Source organism: Myotis brandtii, unplaced genomic scaffold, assembly GCF_000412655.1.
Source record: "Myotis brandtii unplaced genomic scaffold, ASM41265v1 scaffold789, whole genome shotgun sequence".
In the NCBI taxonomy this organism is placed as follows: Eukaryota; Metazoa; Chordata; class Mammalia; order Chiroptera; family Vespertilionidae; genus Myotis; species Myotis brandtii.
This window is the reverse complement of record NW_005371168.1, coordinates 615,434-633,483: the sequence shown is the minus strand read 5'-3', so window position 1 is coordinate 633,483 and position 18,050 is coordinate 615,434. Positions and strand designations below refer to the sequence as shown.

Here is an 18,050-nt window from a genome sequence, read left to right as displayed (position 1 = left end):
TTCTCACTTGAGGATGTCTTTAAAATTGATTTTTAGAGACAGAAACATCCATGTGACAGAGAAATACCAGTAGGCTGCCTCTGCACCTGCTGACTCACCGGGATCTAACCTAAGCCTAAGTATGTGCCCTAACCTAGAATCCAACAGGAAATCCTTTGGTGTACAGGTTGAGACTCCAACCAATTGAGCCACCTGGCCAGGGCAGATCTGAAAAAAAATTTTAAATGTAATTCCAGGCCCTGGTCGGTGTAGATCAGTAGTTAGAGTGTCCTCCCATGCACCAAAGGGTCATGGATTTGATTCCAGGTGAGGGCACATATACAGGTTGTGGGTTCCATCCCTGTCGGATTGCTTGGGCAACTGATCGATGTTTCTCTTTCTCTTTCCCTCTCCCTTCCTCTCTCTCTAGAATCAATAAAAAAACATATCCTTAGAGGAGGACTTAAAAAGAAAAAAATGCTGGTTTGGTTCAGTGGATAGTGCCTCTGCAGGCGGACTGAAGGGTACCGGGTTGGATTCTGATCAAGGGCACGTACCTGGGTTGCAGGCTCAATCCGGGCCCTGGTCGGGGATTCAGCAATTGATGTCTCTCACATTAGTTTCTGTCATTCTCCCTCCCTTCCACTCTCTGTAAAGAAAAAAAAAATCAATGCAAAAATGTCCTCAGGTGACATTTGTTTTAACCAGAACAAACAAACAAACAAAAAAAACACACACACACCCATCCCCAGTGTGATTATTGAAGGAACATATGAAGTATTTGTTGAACGAATGGGAAGGGGGACTTTGCTGCTTTCTGTTTTAGCAACTCTGCAAGCCAGAGGGTTTATTTTTTATTTTAATTTTTATTGATTGATTATTTTAGAGAGAGGAAGGGAGCGAGAGAAACACCAGTGTGTTGTTCCACTTACTATGCTCTCTTTGGTTGCTTCTTGTCTGTGCCCTGACCAGGATCCAACCCGCAACCTTGCTGTATCAGGAGGAGGTTCTAACCCACTGGGCGCTGCCTGTCAGGGCCCCTCAACAAAACCCCTCTGGCTGCCCTGGCCCCTGCTGTGGGCCGGAGCTCCTCTGCCACAGCAAAGGTTTGGGTTCCATTCTGCCAGGGCATCTACTTAGGTTTCGGGTTTGATCCCGGGTTGGGCTGACTGCTGCTCAGGGAGTGACTGAGGACCGTGTGCTCTAGTCATTCGGTGGTGAGCTTGGGTTCCATTGCAGACATGGCCAACTCTAATCTCCGCTACCCCGCTCCTCCATTGAGGACTTCAACTATGGCAGCTGCATGGCCTCCGCAGACGTACACATCTGCATGGGTAGGTCCCCCTCCCCCTGCTCGCCAGGCCTGGCTGGCGCACAGTCGCCCGGGAGGCGGATTTCCAGGTTCCCAGGGAGAGCGGGGTCCGGAGGAAAGCACTTCACTCCGCCTCCCTTCAGGGCTCCTGGGCCGGAGCGGAGCGCCCATCCTGGGCAGGGCTAGGCGGGGAGAGCCACCCCAGGGAGGCCTCCTAGCTGGGTGCTGAGGAAACGAAACTGGAGCCCTTCCTCCTTGAACCCTGTCGTCTTGGGTGTAGAAAGGGACAGATGAAAGCCTCTGCAGCCTTACTGGGGCGTCTTTAAGTGAAGATGTTATTTTTTTTTTTTTTGGTGACAATAAGTTTATTGTGTAATCAATATTGTGTAATCATTGTGATTACACAATAACCTGCATTGAGTTACCTGCTGGGATGTCTGTGCTTTAGGGCATGTGAACGCATTTTATTTTATTTGACGCAGCCTCACCACCCCTGGCCTCTGCTGCACACAGCCACACCCACCCTCTCCAGCTGGTCCTTATGCCCCAGCGGGTCCCTGAGGGCAAATTTGCATATTCCTTCATTATATATATATAGATTATATATATAGATGGGTAATGATATAAAGTGATACCGTATACTTGTTAGCAGAGCTACAAGTGAAAATACGTAATGAATAAACTTCAAAACTACATGGAAACTGTACAAAAAGATAATTAGCTTAAAGGCAATTTTTCTGAATATATGTTAGAAAAATATTCAGGGAGTATCAATTAAGCAAAAATAATTTTTGCTCTCAACTATGAAATAGAGAAGGCAGGAAATAAAATATTGATCTTAGGTAAATTTATTTAAAATAAAAAGATGCAAAGTCCTATTGCTAGATGTATAATCTTATCTAACTGGAAGTGTGTGCTCACAGATTATGAAGTCATACTATTGATGTACATTATATAATAGTTAATGAGCATTACAAAGAAAATAAAAAGTAATTCTTATTCAAAATTGTGCATAGCATTTCAATCATGATCTTTATTTTTAAGATTCAAAATTGATTTAAAGTTTTCATGTCAGATAAGTGAAAAGAAAATGAAACTTTGAGCAGTTTTTTTGTATGTTCCTTGAAAATATGGTAATAGGAATATATCTTATTCTGGAGAGTTTAGGAGTTTAATTATCCAAATAGTGACCATTGTGATTTTACCAAAGAAAAAGAAGGATGAAGAGACAAAAGATGTAAAGATTTTCAAAAGTATATGCTTATGCTTATGTGAAAATTACAATTGTTTATTTTTGGATAGTGAGGTTATGTTTTTTATGTAATTCTTTTACACAATTCTTCCAAAATATTTTCAAATTGTTTCTTCAAATATTTTCTATAACAATTTCAAAAGGATACAATGAGTGTTATGAAGACCTGCTGTGTATAAAAACACCTTTGTGACCTTCAGGCCAACTTTAACACAGACATGATGTTTTGTAAATTTAAGAGTCAAAGTGCCACTGAGGTTTCAGATATGAAGTAGTCCCATAATGATACAAAGTTTCCAGCTGAATGGGATTCTCTCTTCAGTTGCCTCTGTTAGCATTGCATGTATTGTCTCCTGCAGGTTCTGTGGACCAAGGCTCATATTTCCTTCAGACTTTCATTTTAGTATGAGCCAAATGGGGGCACTTGCAGGGAATAATGAACCTATAGTAGTAAGACTGGGCATTGCCAAAACTCTTGCTGGTGGGATATACACAGTCATCAACATGTTGCACTAAGCCTATCTTCTGTGTTAAGACAGGCTTAGTGCAGCATATCTTAAATAATCATACTTCCAGGCATAGCTCTCCATTGAGCACAAGTAAGTAAAAGGATATTTAATGCTTTAGATGTAATCAAATTTGTACTAGAAAACATATCTAGATTAATATGTAAGAATAATGTTTAAACATTGTTTTATAATTTTTATTTCTTTTGACTTGCATATAAAAAACCTTCAAAAATTTTATACCGTGTATTCACTGTTTTTTTCAAAAAATTTTGAAGCAACACTAGTGAGGGTAAAAGACATTGTTATAAGCTACATTAATTTATTTAACTGTGCATTTAAAGTAGAAAAGTAGTACATTTCAGCTCTGTGTGTTGAAATCTGAAGAACAAATGAAACGTTTCACTAATCATTGCTAGAAGATATGGCCAAGAAATGCTCTGCTACTAATTCCATTAGCAGTACTGGAATTTACACATGAAATTAACCATACATTTATTCACTTGCTGAAAAAAAAGAGAACAGAACTCTATAGAGATAACACAAGGTCCACAATAGGAACATTGAAAACTTATTTAAGCTAATAAGTGAAAACAATGAGCTAAAGAATGATCTTCATTCAAGTAAACCGTGTGACATGAGCTACACAATAGATTTGCTACATATGAACCACTTGATTTTAAAATCTCTAATATTGTGGCAAAAAAGTAACTTCTCACTCATTTACATGTAAGTATGGCCTATTTACATTGGAAAACATACTAAATTTTAACAAAAAAACAAGGTGATATTTTCCCTGCTAGCTTTCATAATCAATTGTAATCAAGGGAATTAAAATTTCTCTTAAATTCATGTTAGTTGACAATTGGAAATTGGAGCCTTAAATGGCAACCTACCAAACATAAAACTACCAATGGAGGTAGGTTTTATAGGGCAGAGTATACTAGAAAGCAATTTGTTATAGTAGAAACCCCACCCTTAGTATTCCATTTTATCACTAGGGAGAACATAAACATAGCACATATTAATGTTGAAGAATGATCTTCTATTTCTGAAATTATCTGTTAGAATCCAAGAAACAAATACAAGGGAAAACATATAGTTTTCCAAGAAGTTTATATTTCATAGTCAGACATTGTTGTTTTCTTCTATTTAATTATGTAAGTGGAAGGCCTTTGAAGCATTTAATAATCATTCATGGTTTCATGCTTATATTTAGAGTAAAAACGAGGTTGTTGCATTGCACAACCTCAAGCTGAGTTTTTCATAGCACTGTCTACATGATTAGCAAACTCTGAAATGCATTACGCAGTCAGCTTACCACATGCTGTGTGGCCTTGGACCCTGAAATGAAATATGATGAATTCTTACGTTGTATCACAATGAATTTTTGTTCTTTCTCCTAGGCGCTTCCCTTCTTTATGTAGATATGAGTTACTGGCCTCTATCACTTCCCTTCTTACTAAAGAACTACTTTTAGCATTTCTTGCAGGACAAGTTTGCTGACAATGTATTCCCTCTGTTATTTTGTCAGAAAAATCTCTATTTCTTTCTTATAACATATCTTTACACCCATCATTTCTTTCCTCGGCTATATCAAGTCTCTTGAAGATCTCAGCAAAGGTTTTATTCATTTATAACACAGTGTTTTTACTTCTTGTGTTTTTTTTCTTTCTATTTCCATCTCTGCTTTCATTGCTCATCTTTTCTTAAATGTTGTTTACTCTGTTCACTAGAGCTCTTAATATACTCATCAGTTATTTTAAATTTCCAATCTGCTAATTTCAAAATCTGTGTCATATCTGAGTTCTGGCTTCTTAGGCTTGTTCAGTTTCTACAGATTGTAAACAAATAAACCTTCTAGCATGCTTTGTATTTTTGTTAAAAGTTGGACATGGTGTATGAGGTAATGGGAATTGAGGTAAATAAACCTTTAGAGAGGTATGTTGATCTAAGAGTCAGGCTGTTTTATTTTTATTTTTTTAATATGTTTTATGGCTTTTAGAGAGAGGGGAAGGGAGAAGGATAGAGAAATAGAAACATCAATGAGAGAGAAACATCATCAATTGGCTGCCTCCTGCATACCTCCTACTGGAGATTAAGTCTGCAGCCCGGGCATGTGCCCTGACCCGGAATTGAATGAGTGACCTCTTGGTTCATGGGTTGATGCACAATCACTGAACCACACCGGCTGGGTGAGTCAGACTGTCTTAATCTTTGCTAAAGCTGTAGTTACTAGAGGCTTCAGATTCCTCTAGTGTCCTTATGTAACAGGACAACCAAAGGGTCCGGGTTCCCTGTCACCACCTGAGCCAATTAAGCAGAGACAGGGTTGAATCATATGTGAGCGTTTATTCCAATACTGCTGGCAGTATGAGAGAGCAGTTGGTCACCCACAAAAATCTGCTCTGACCGCCCTTGACGGTTGGTTATATACACACAATGGAGACGATAGCTACGTGCAGTTGCGAGCTACAAATATAACATACAAAGGGGAGGGTAGAGTCTGCAGTCCAGCCTTCAGGAGCTTAAAGTCTGATAACAAGGTGGCTAATCTGCTATGATGTTACAAACAGCTCAGCCCATTCCTGGGACTGGAGAATGGTGAGTGTTTCTGAGAAAAACTCCTGGAGGGGGTCAGGGTCCAGGCACAGCAACCAAGTCAAAGCGTGTCCTGTCCTTGGTCTGTTCTCAAAATGTACTTCTTTTCTGAGTCATGGACCCATTGAGGCATCTTATCTTTTTACAGCTTTGTTTCATCCTCTAGTTTCCCAGGGACTATTAAGAAAACTTCTTATCTATAGTTAGTAAGGTGAATAATTATTAGACAACTGTGGCTCTATTCTCATTACATGTCCTTCCCCACTCTCACTTACATTTTTCTCTTCCCTAAATGGAGTCTGTCTTGCTACTCTCTCAGCTGGAATTCACTGTTATCCTGGAGCCCACAGATGTGCTAATAAGTGGATGCCATCTACATCTTTCCTAAATTACTTTAGTGAATGAGGTTTACTACTTCAAACTTAATTTCTTAATACATAGGTTAATTTTCTTTAATTTCTATCCTTAAAGGGCCTTTTAAAAAACAGTCCTATATAATTAAGAGCTAATGGTCATCGCACCCTCGCACCCTCACACCCTCGTGCCCTTGCGCCGGGGCCGGGGGACCTGAGGCCACACCCCCAGCCCAGTGGAGCTCGACGAGGGAACTGAGGCTGAGCCCCCATGCCCTGCGGGGCTTGACGGCAGTGGGGCCGGCCAGGTCTGGGTCTCGCATGATTTCGAGGCATGTGCGGGTGGGCAAGGACTTGACTCTGGGTCCTCTGCCATGCCCCAGGCTCTGACAGGAGGGAGATTTTCATATACATTTTACTAATTTTATTTCATCTCTGACACTTCTATTATAGAGAAAGGGCAAATAGCAATAAAATATTTTTTCCTCTAATTAAGTCCCTTTTAATGTGCAGGAATTTCATGCACCGGGCCACTAGTCCTATATAAAAAAAGCCTAATATGCTAAGTGTCCAGTAGTCTGTTCAGCCATTCAACCAATCAAAGTGTAATATGTTAATGATATGCTAAGGCCATTCAACTGCTCGCTATGACATGCACTGACCACCACGGGGCAGATACTCCGACTGGTAGGTTAGCTTGCTGCTGGGGTCTGGCATATCTGGACTGAGTGAGAGCGGCTGAACATGCCCTGGAGCCCTCCCATGGTCCCTCTCCAGCTGGCCAACCTCCTACGTCCCACCCCAGTCCCTCAACCTGGCCTGCGCCCTCTCACAATCTAGGACCCCTCAGGGGATGTCAGAGAGCCGGTTTCAGCTCGATCCCGCAGGCCAGACCAAGGGACCCCACTGGTGTAGGAATTCATGCACTGGGCCTCTAGTACTTATTTATCTATACATTCTTTCATTGGATGTAACCAATTGAGCACATTTAGTATTATTTACAATGAAGTTACAATAATTTAAAATGAATGAAATACTTCCTCTGGATTTTCTTAACTCAGCTATAGACACAATTTGTTCAATTCTGGATTGAGAGTCAGACTTCCCTGTGGTTTTCTTTTTCCCGTACCACTCATTTTCCATTTTTTAGTCACCACATTTACATACTCAACATTCTCTCCAATCTATTTTTCTTTTATCATCTTTTGCCATCATTATAGTTCTTAGCAATGTCATGTTAAAATAAATTTTGTTACAAACTGTCTGGTCTTCCTGACTTCCTTTGTTCTCTCTTTCACATCATGCTTTGCAAAACCACTTGAGTGAAATTAATTATGTAATTTTCTCTCAAGGCTTTCCTTGGGGGAAATTCAGTATTTGCTGTACAATGACCTTCATGTCTAAGACTTTGTGTAGCTCTAACCTTCACCATCTCCAACCACTACTCAAAATTTCTTTTACATCTCCAAATATTCCATGTAATCTGACTTCTATGCATTTGTATATGTTGAATCTCCTTGCTAGTTTTACATATTATTCTGTCGTCAGCTTCTATATACCTACCAAGAGCTTATATTTCCTTATGTTAATATATGTACTTTAGATACATTTCTATAAACTTTTCTCCTACCAGAGTAGTTATCACATTTTTTTTAAAGATATACATTTTTTTGCCTGCCTCCTTGGTATACTTAGACTCTCTAAACATCAGCTATATTTTTGGTTAACTGTTTTTCTTTAACAAATAGTCGAGTATATGACATGTAATAGGTGCTACATACAAATTTATCTAAGTCATCGATTTAATGTTCAAAGAATATTTAGGTGATCTACAAAATAAATGTGTTTTTTTAAGCAATGGGTTAACTTAACATGCTATTGTCATCTAAATCTAGCTTGTATTTATTTTGAAATATAATTACTTTAAATTAATTCTATAATTAATATATTATGCAGTATTATAGTCACATATCATAATATATTCACCTTTAATTGCAAACTTTGTTAATGTATCTGCATTTGATATTCACCATTTTAATATATACTTTTAATTAATTTTATTATGTGAAATCAGACTTTTTCCCTGTAAGACTGTCCTGTTTCCAAGACAAACAAAAATTACAGATATTTTTACCACATTGTAACATGTTTAATGATAAGTAGTCCATAAGAAGAGACATGAAAAATTAATTTTACAATTTTTCAGAAACAACAATTGCTATCAAAGGTAGAGCGTAAGGTGGAAGAATTGGGGCTAAGGACTTTTTTTGATTTTTGTATTGGGCTTTTTCACTTTGAGTTTCTTCATAGTTGATATAGATCTTACTAAGAGTAACTATGCTATTAAACATTTCTTAAAACAAGTTATTAGCCAAAAAGGGAACATTTAAATCTTCTTCAGCCTAAAATTAGTTATAATCATTGTTTTCATTTTTAAAGTTAAAAATCAAATTTATATAAATGAGAATAGAAATATTGGCAAAGCCTAGACACATCATTCACTGTTATCACAGATTTCACGAAAATGATTAATGGTGATGTATTTATGAATTAGACCCTTGGTGTATATTGGATATAGTTCAGTTTCTGAATATGGTATCTATACACTGTCACTTTCATTTTAATAGCTACTTATGCAAATGCAAAGGCTTTTTAACACTTAAATGAATTGAGCTATATTGACCTTTTAATATATTAATAAGAATTTCCAGTTAAGATACTTGCATAAAAATAAGAATGAAATATTTGCTAGAAGAATAAGGTATTATTCATGCTCCAAGAAACAATAAATTTCAGTACTTTTTATTAACACTCAAATTGTTTGTTTCCCAAGACATAATTGTAGGAATAGAGTGCTGTTTCTGTTTCCTTGTGCCATAATACATTGTTACAAATTACTATTGAAAGTTCCCTACATGAGATTGCTTTAGAACTTGAGTTAAGTATAAACATTACACTGTCCCAGAAGTAATTCAAAAAATATAATATAGGCTTTTTGTTCACTCTACTCCAACCTCACTGGCTTCCTTGCTATCCCTTCGAAAGCTAGTTTTTCTGCCTGAACGCTCTTCCTTAAAATATCCATAAGACTAGCTTCCTCACATCTTCAAGATAGAATAACAGAGATCACATTACTCTTCCTAGTGAAATCACTCCCCCAGACTGGAAAAAATATATGAAACAATAGTTTTCTAAAACAGGATAGTAAAAAATGAAGGACAACAATCTTAAGAAATGTTAAAAAAAATGAAAGAAGTATTCAATATCCTCATCAAGATATTGTAATGGTGGTGCCTGGTTGGGGGCAAAGTGGAGGGATTAAGAAAAAAAAAGGAGGAGAGAGACAGAAAATTCATGAACATAACAACAGGGTGGGGTTGTTGAGTAAAATGGGAGAGGTTTAGGGTGGATAAATGGTGATGAATAGAGATTTGACTTGGGAGGTGAACACACCATACAGTGTACAATTGATGTATTGTAGAATTGTGCACCTGAAACCTCTATAATTTTGTTTATCAGTGTAACCCCAATAAATTCAATAAAAAAGGGAAAAAAACAATTTCCTAACTGCAAGAAGGTAAGCATTCAATTGTCCCACCTTACTGCCCCGAGGCAATTTTCTAACCAAGATGGAGTCCCCAGAAATTCCCTGATCTGTAGAGATAATGCTAAGAGATTAGGTAAACAATGGCAGACTGAGAGAGCTGAACAGCAAAATGTCCAGAAATATGCAAAGAGGCCCCCTAGAATATTAATCACAGTACTGACTAGTACATGTGGGTCAAGAAAAATATCCAAAACTGGCAAAAGAAATAACAATATTTAGTGTTCATGCAGGGCTGGAAATCATAACTAATTCCCACCAGGTAGGTATATTTCTAATTCATGGAGAACTGGGTAGATTACTCAGAAGGGTCTTGTCTTAGCAGTGAGATCAATTTGGATCTAGACTAAATGCTATAATGTTACCAACTAATAAATACTTAATGCATAACCTGCAAGAATCAAATGAATTGAAGTAGTTTAACTGTCCTCCAGGACAAAGTTCAAAACTATTTATAGGAATACAAAAATATCCAGCACCCAGCAAGGTAAATTACACAAAGTCTTACTTACAAGCAAATATTATCATGCATGTTAAGAACCAGAAAAATACAATTCTTAATAAGGAGAATAATCCATCAAAACTGATCCAGAACTGACACAGGTATTAGAATGATCAAACAAAGGAAAAAAGGCATTATACCTATATCCTATATATTCAAATAGTTATATAACTATATGAACATTATTAGAAAAACCCAAATTTAGTGTCAAGAGCTTAAAATCTCAGCAGTGGAGATGGAAAATAAACTGAAATGAATTAACAGAAGACTAGATATTAGAAAAGAAAAGAATAATAAATCTAAAAACATAGCAATGAAAATGATTCATAATGAAACAAAAAGAGTAGAAAAGTTAAATGAAGACAGTATCAGTAAATGATAGCAAATTTCAAGTGGCCTAATATTTGTATAGTAGGAGTTGTCTAAGAAGAGCAACAATATTTTAAAAGTTAATATTCACAAATCTCCAACTTGATTAAAACTATTAAGCCACAGCTCTCAGTAGCTCAACAAAATAAAAGCACAAGAAACATTAACTATCCATCACAAATATCATCATACAGTGGGGCCTTGACTTACGAGTGTCCCAACTAACGAGTTTTTCGAGATACGAGCCGTCTCTCAGCCGATTTTTTTGCTTTGAGTTGCGAGCTAAAATTCGGGTTATGAGCCAGCTTCAGATACCCCACCGCTAGTTGGCACAGCGAACATCACAGTGAATGCCACAACATCAGCCCAGCATCACGTGTCTCACTCGTTCACTTTTTGATTTGACATACGAGTAATTTGAGTTACGAGCTCCATCATGGAACAAATTAAACTCCCTCGTAAGTCAAGGCCCTACTGTATTCAAATTTCTCAAGCCCAGTGATAAATAGACATTTTACAGCAGCCTGAGAATAAAAATGCCATGCAATGTCAAAAGAATATAAGTCAGAATTACAGCAGATTTCTCACTAGACACAACACAAGTGAGAAGGCAGTGGAGCAACATGCAGAAGAGCTTGGCAAAAGTAGGTTTATAGTTGGGAGTACATGAAAAAGAGTTTATTCTTGTATTATTATGTATTAACTAGAGGCCCAGTGCATGAATTCGTGCACCAGTGGGGTCCCTTGGCCTGGCCTGCAGGATCGGACTGAAACTGGCTCTCTGACATCCCCTGAAGGGTCCCAGATTGCGAGAGGGTGCAGGTCAGGCCAAGGGGCCCTACTGGTGAACGATCAGGGCTGGGGAGGGTCAAGGGAGGTTGGCCAGCTGGAGAGGGTTCTAGGGTGTGTCCGGCCAGTCTTGCTCAGTCCCAATTGGCCGGACCCCAGTAGCAAGCTAATCTACCAGTCAAAGTATCTGCCCCCTGGTGGTCAGTGCACATCATAGTGAGCAGTTTAGCAGCCTTAGCATATCATTAGCATATTATGCTTTGATTGGTTGAACGGACAACTGGACACTTAGCATATTAGGCTTTTATTATATAGGACTATTGCATTATTTTCCATACAAACACCTATAAACCTACTTTTGCCAATCCTTGTATTTATTTTTTGAGCCAGGGATCACAATACATACATTTCTTCTAATACAACAATTTATCTAATTTTTTCCAAGTATTACATACATGCTATTTGAAAACTACAAATAAAATAAAAAGACTTAAAAAGAAAACCAATTTTACCATGCTTTAGAGTCCTTCTTTCTATTAAACTGCTTTACCCTATTTATTTCCAAGTGCATAAAACTTTTTAAATGTTTTTATTAAATTATATTTGACATTAAATAATATACTAGTTTCAGGTGTATAACATTGTGATTCAACATTTATAGTACTTACGATGTGATCACTACAATAAGTCTAGTAACCATCATTTACCATATAAAGTTATTATGATAGTTTGGCTGTTTTCCCTATTACATCCCTGTGTCTTACTTTTTTTTTTTTTTTTAATAACCGGAGATTTGTACTTTACTTTTGTTCACCTATCCTCCCTTCCTCACTTCCTTCTGGCAACAATCAATTTGTTCTTTGTATCTATGAGTCTGTTTCTGTTTTGTTTGCTTTGTTTTATTTATTTTTTTATTCTACTTATAAGTGGAATCAGATGGTATTTGTCTTCCTCTATCTGACTTATTTCACTTAGCACAATGACCTCCAGGTCCATCTGTCAGTGGTGGTCAAAGGGGTCTCTGGCTGGAGATAACCTCTGGCCAGAGACCGATCTCTGAGCCCGCAGTTCTTGTTTGCTTGTAGGAATAAATTCAAACAAGAGACAACAAATAGAAGCAAAAGCAAGAGAGGATTTATTTGTAGGAAAGAAATACACTCAGGCCCTGAGCAGGCAGCTCAGCTGGCTGAGATGGAACCGAGTGCCCCCATATTTGGGAGTTTTGAGGATTTATACCCCTAGGCTGGAATGCCCCCAGGAAAGGAGAAAGTCAGCCCCTCCCTCATGTCTCAAAAAAATGTATCTTTAACCTATAAGGCTCCTTCACTGGGTGTTATGCCACCAGTTAGACCACATTTTGGAGGACTCTGAATCTTTCTTGCTCACATAGAGGCCTGCCACCTCCATTGTCTATTTTCATTTTGTCACGTCTCACATTTACTTCCTCCAAGCCCAGCTGCCTCTCCCAGCCTCTCCCAGCTCATAGCTTTCTATCTGCCTACTCTAACACTTCCATGTTGTCACAAATGGTAATACTTCATACTTTTTTATGAGTAATATTCCATTGTGTGTGTATAACACATTTTCTTTCTCCATTCATCTATTTTTTTTTTCACAGAGGTCAGCTTTTATTGACTGTGTTACAAAAGAGCTAGTTTAGTCAAAAAGACCAAAGCCCATGTCATCATCAGATTCCTCAGATTATTCTTTCTTTGTTTCAACTTTCTTATCCTCAGCTGGGGCAGAAGCGGTGGGGGCCGAACCTCCTGCTGGTGCAACACTAGCTGCAGGGGCAGGTCCATCAGCCCCTACATTGCAGATGAGACTCCCAATCTTGACATTGGCCAGAGCCTTTGCAAACAAGCCTGGCCAGAAAGGTTCAACATTTACACCAGCTGCTTTCATGAGGGTATTGATCTTATCCTCCGTCACCGTCACTTCATCATCGTTCAGGATAAGGGCCGAGTAGATGCAGGCGAGCTCCAAGACAGGCCATGGTGAGGGTGAGTGCTGGGCGAGCACTGCCACGAGTGGTGAAGTGAGGGTCTCACCCCAACTCAGCCTTAGCTTCCTCCGAGGAACCGAGCACCTTACCGGCAGCTGGGGAAAGGGGTCACTCATCTATTGATGGACACTTAATTTGCTTCTATATCTTGGCTATTGTAAATAATGCTGCAATTAATATGGGGGTGTCTATATCTTTTCAAATTAGTGTTTTCTTTTTTTTAAGATATACACCCAGAAGTAGAATTGCTGGATTGTATAGTAATTCTATTTTAAATTTTTGGAGGAATCTCCATACTGTTTTTCTTAGTGGCCGTACCACTTTACAATCCCACCAAGAGTTCCCAAGGGATCACTTGTCTCCACATCCTCACCAACACTTGTTATCTGTTGACTTTTTTTATAATAGCCATTCTATCAGGTGTGAGGTGAAATCTCATTGTGGTTTTGATGTGTGTTTTTTATGATTAGTAATATTGAGTATCTTTTCTTATAAATTTGTCTACTTTTAGTTATTCTGTTAATTATATATACACCTCTAATTGTATTTATACTGCATTTAAAAATGTTTTATTCACTGTTTTCATGTCAATTATCAGTTGACTAATTTTTTAGATAAATGAGGACTTATCTTACAACCTACAGTTTCTCTCCATATTCAAAATGCTGTTATGCCCCTCTGTCCTTAGATCATTGACAAATTATCACTGACATGTCAAACAGCATATATTAGAACTTCCATTTTTTTATTCAACAAATCATGGTCTGCCTCTCTTCTTCCTTTCCCCTCCCCTCCCCTCCCCTCCCCTCCACTCCTCTCCCCTTTCCTTCCCTTCCCTCTCTCTGGATTATTCTTCTTCTATTCATTTATCTTAAGTATAATTTATATAGAAAATTGCATTTATAGTGTATAGTTCTGTGAGATTTCACAAATGCATACAGTCAAATGACAACCACCACAATCAGAATGTAAATCTTTATAGTTTGTGTATTTATGTACCTTATGTACAAGACATATTATACCATTCACATACAGGGTGAGAACTTTGTAACAGTATATGTCCAAAATACTTCCAATATATATAAGTATTCAGTATCATTTAGTTTACCTTTACCATTTCTAAGGCTCATAATTTCTTTGTGAAAATTCAATTTTTTTTTCTACCTGAAGAAATTCTTTCACATTATTGTAGTACAGATGTGCTGGCAATACATCTCCTCAGCTGTTTTTATTTTTGTTATATTTTCTTTTTGTCTAAATGTTTTATTTTGCTTTTAATTTTCAAAGCTGTCTTGGTGGGTAAAGATATATATATATATATATACCATAGAGTTTGAGATGGTCCCACAGCTTCAAAGCTGTCTTGGTGGGTAAAGATATATATATATATCAATCATAGAGTTTGAGATGGTCCCACAGCTTTTTTTTCTTACTATTTACTCTTTTCCTTACATTTTGTATAATTTCCAGTGACCTAAATTCATGTTCACTAATTGTTTACTCATCTGTGTTACACCTAGTGATGAGTTTGATAATTCTTTTATATTATTTGTACTCATCGCTTTCTTTTAATTCTAACACTGTGTTGAAATGTCTACCTTTTCACTTAAGTAGTCCACCTTTCCCACTCTATGTTTTAGTAAATTAATCACAATTATTTCAATGTCCATGTCCAAGGAAGGGTTCTAAAATCTAAATAATCTCTAATTTTTGTTCCATTGACTGCTTTGCTTCTTAACAATTAATTGAGTTTTCTTACATTTTTAGTGTCTCATAAATTTTGATTGTATATCACGCATCTCAGGTAGAACAGGAGAAAGTTAGAAAAGAAATATTTATACTTATAAATGAACATTGTCATCGAAGTCAATTAGTGAGGAAATTGAGTTAATCTTGAGGAGCAAGTTAAATTTGAATTTTAGTTGCTGTTATTTTTGCTATGGTTGTGTTCAGTGTACTGCAGATTTCAAATTCATCTGATGCTGCCATGTACTTTTGATGAGTTTGCCAGAGAGTTTTTCTCAATGTTTGAGTCGTATTCCAAGCTTTCTGTTATTTCATTGGAATTTGCTGACTATACCATAGAATACTACACAAGGACTGTATAAAAAGAAAAATTATAGTTCAAACCAACACATAAAGATAGGTGAAAATATTCTTAAGACAATATTACCAAAGTGAATATAATTTTTAAAAATATGCTACATAATGATAAATTGATTTTAACCTGTGCATACAAGTTTGGTTTACTACTAGCAAATCTACTATGGAATAACACTGTATTAAAAGATTAAGTTGAAATACCATTTAATCTTTTCATTAGAGGAAGAAAGTACATTCAATAAAACACATTGTTGATTAATCATAAAAGCTCTTAATAAACCAAGGGTAACAGAAAACTTCTCTACACTGAATAATGAATACCTACTTCAAATATAGTGTCATTATCATATTTAATATTAGAATGTCAGAAGCATTCTTTTTAAAATCAAGAGTACTAGAATATACCAAATCCATCCCATGTAATTCTCTATTGAAAAATGATTCTAGATAATGCAGGAAGACAGTAAAATGTAGTTAAAACCTAAGGGCTTGAAAGAAAGAATTAAAAATGTCATATTCCATTGATGACTATGAATTGTCACAATATACAAAATAATCTAGTGTTGGGACAATTAATTTTCTATTGCATTTTTTTCTTCTGCCACATGCAAAAATAATTTCAAAAAGAAAACTAAAAGCATAGATATGAAAAGCAAAGATTTAAAACATCAAGAAATAATAAGATAGAATATATTTATCATTTGGAGTAGGGTAAACTATTTTAAGCAAGATTTGAAAGTTATGCTTGGTAAATATATAAATAAATAAAATTGCATTAAATAACATACTTTAAAATTTTGAGGCAAATGTGTTCAGTGCATTTGTCCAAAAATAATATTTAATAGATAAGGCCTGAAAGTCAATTTTAAAAAATAAAATAATGAAATAGCAGGTATTGTTTTGGAGAAGAAACATAAACAGGCATAAAAAATAATGTGGTCTATTTCATAAATAATAGATAGAAAAAATGCAAGTTAAAACCACAATGAGATGTCATTTCAAGCCATCAGTTATGTTATGGAATACTTATCAATTTGAATTTGATATTTCCTAGTGTTAGATTTCAGGCTACTCTTTATGGAAAAACAAAATAAAACAAAAATCAAAAGTGAATATGTGTTCTTTGCATCTTGACAAATGGTGCATGGTTTTTAATTGTTCTTTTTAAATATATTTACTTTGATCACTTGATTAAGGTAGTGTCTGACAGGTCTTACTCTGTAGAGTAAGTAATTTCTCCCATTGTATTCATAACTAATTTCATTAGAGGAAGGCCAGTGGGTATTTGAGACAATGTAAGTGTCATATAGCTCAATAAAATTTTATCCATTGATTTTACCATGCATTGAAGCATTTTTTATGAAATAATTATTACAAAGATTACTTTTAAATCAACTTTTAAACTTCATCATTCTTTTTATATATATTTTAAGATTATATTAAAGAATATTTCTTTTACTATCTTTATTTGTGTAATCATTTATATCAATGATGACTCATGAATTGTTTTATTTTGGGGGGTTATATGTAATCTTTAATTGCATTTATTTTAATTTAACGACAACCCTGTCTCATTTATTGGTTGAATGTTTCACATCTTTTTCAACATATTCTTATTCTATGGTACAATAAGATTTTCTAGGCTCATCTTGTACTTGTCCAAACCTGGGATCACCATCCATTATTAATTATGAGAGCTAAAAAGTTTTAATAGCAATTGTTTCGGTGTATTTCGTTGAAGGTAAATTGTTCTATGTACACATGTTCCCTACCAATATTTGCTTCATCTTGGAGTGTTATGTTTATTTGCCTTCTTGTTAGTGTCCTTTGGGAGAAGGTTTTCAATTTACTAAAATGTTTTGATTATTTTCTTTTTATAATGGATAGGGTTAGATTAGGAGTCCTCAAACTGCAGTCAGTGAGTCAAATTAGACTTGTTTTGGTTAACAAAGCTATTGGAACAAAGTCATGTCTATAATTTATGTATTATCTCTGGCTAATTTCACACTACAACAGCAGACGTAAGTAGATGTGACATAAATTGTATGTCCCACAAAGCTGAAGATACTTATTATCTAGTCATTTACAAAAGACGTTAGCTAACTTCTGGTATAGACATAAACCACTAGATTTTAGACTTAGCAGTTTGGGGTAGTTTATGAGATTCTTAGTTCAAGAGTGCCCTCTTCTGTTAGTGTAAGTGATGCAGCATCCTTAATGAATGGCATTTCCAATTTTGAAAGCTGCTATTACAATAGTCCCACCTTATCAGTGGTTTCACTTTCTGCACTTTCGGTTACCATGGTCAACTACAGTATTTCATAAGTTTTATGTCCTACACCATTCTGAGTAGAATCATTAAATCTCACACCATCTTGCTCTGTCCCACCCAAGACATGAATCATTCTTTTGTCTAGCATACCCACACTGTATGTACAGTACAAGGAACTTGGAAAGAGAGAGATTCACAAACTTATATTACAATATATTGTTATAATGGTTCTGTTTGATTATTGTTGTTATTAATCTCTTACTGTGCCTAATTTATAAAGTAAACTTTACCATAGGTATGTATGTATTAAAAATAGCATCCTATCTAATAATAGAGAAACATGGTAATTAGTCATACCTCCGCTACCCTTCCCATGGGCTAATCAGGGCAATATGCAAATTAA

The 18,050-nt window shown here is 36.2% G+C and overlaps 1 pseudogene; it reads right to left on the bottom strand.

The window, feature by feature from the left end:
• Positions 1 to 12,882: 12,882 nt before the first annotated feature.
• LOC102239170 lies at positions 12,883 to 17,678 on the bottom strand (annotated as a pseudogene).
• Between the last annotated feature and the right edge of the window lie 372 nt (positions 17,679 to 18,050).